The sequence below is a fragment of the Microtus ochrogaster genome, unplaced genomic scaffold (assembly GCF_000317375.1).
Source record: "Microtus ochrogaster isolate Prairie Vole_2 unplaced genomic scaffold, MicOch1.0 UNK110, whole genome shotgun sequence".
In the NCBI taxonomy this organism is placed as follows: domain Eukaryota; kingdom Metazoa; phylum Chordata; class Mammalia; order Rodentia; family Cricetidae; genus Microtus; species Microtus ochrogaster.
In genome coordinates this window covers 986,411-987,326 of record NW_004949208.1, presented here as the reverse complement: position 1 = coordinate 987,326, position 916 = coordinate 986,411, and the positions used below count along the sequence as shown (strand labels likewise).

Below are 916 nucleotides of genomic sequence, written 5' to 3'. Positions count from 1 at the left end.
TCAATGGTAAGAGCTCTTCCAGAGGTCCTGAGTTCAAATCCCAGCAACCATATGGTGGCTCGTAACAATATGGTGACTCACAACCATCTGTAGTGAGATCTGGTGCCCTCTTCTGGCCTGCATGTCTATCTGCAGGCAGAACACTGCATACATAATATCCTAAAAATAAAAGTAAAAAAGAGATGGCCAGGCCTATCAATTCTTTACTCCCAGAACTCTGAGATGAGTGCAAGATTAAAGCCAACCTAGGCTGCAAGGCAAGACTGCATTTGTGTGTAGGCCAGAAGAATGTCAGAGTCTTCTTGAGGCTAGAATTTTGAGGCAGTTGGGAGCCATGTGCTGTGTGTTGAGACAGTCCCCATGAACTTGATACTTATTTGAGGTTTGCTAACCAGCAATCTACCTGTCTCCCCTTCATTTAGGCAACAAACACAGCGTTGGTCCTGGCATTTTTGTGGTTGTTTTATGTGCTTGCACTGTGTTCTGCTCACAGTGTGTTCTACACTTGGTCACAAATGTGTAGAACCCTTTAGCCACCAAGGTTACTGAATAAGAGCCAAATAGTAAGATCATCAAATCAGCTGTTCAGGAGTTCTCTCCGCTCAGCCGATGCTTTTACCTTCACTTCTCTGGTGCTGGGATTACAGGTGTATCCCACACCGTTTATGTGGCAGCAGGCTTAGAACAGAGAGGCTTTTTACACACCATGCAAACTGTTCAGTTCAGTCAACTCTACAGTAAACCATTGTCACCTGGGAGAGGAAACCCAAACTGAGGATTTTGTGGAATTTAAGGTGGGGAGGATCATTGACTTAGAGGGGCCCAGTCCACTGTACTCAGTACCATTCCTAGGCAGCAGTTGGTCCTGGGCTGTTTTAAATTCACTTACCCCAAGTTGCTTTCAATCACAAGGTAA

General features: G+C 45.2%; 1 pseudogene; it reads left to right on the top strand.

Annotated features, from left to right (window-relative positions):
• LOC101979270 overlaps positions 1-683 on the top strand; it is a 12,230-nt pseudogene extending 11,547 nt beyond the window's left edge.
• The last annotated feature ends 233 nt before the right edge of the window (positions 684-916 follow it).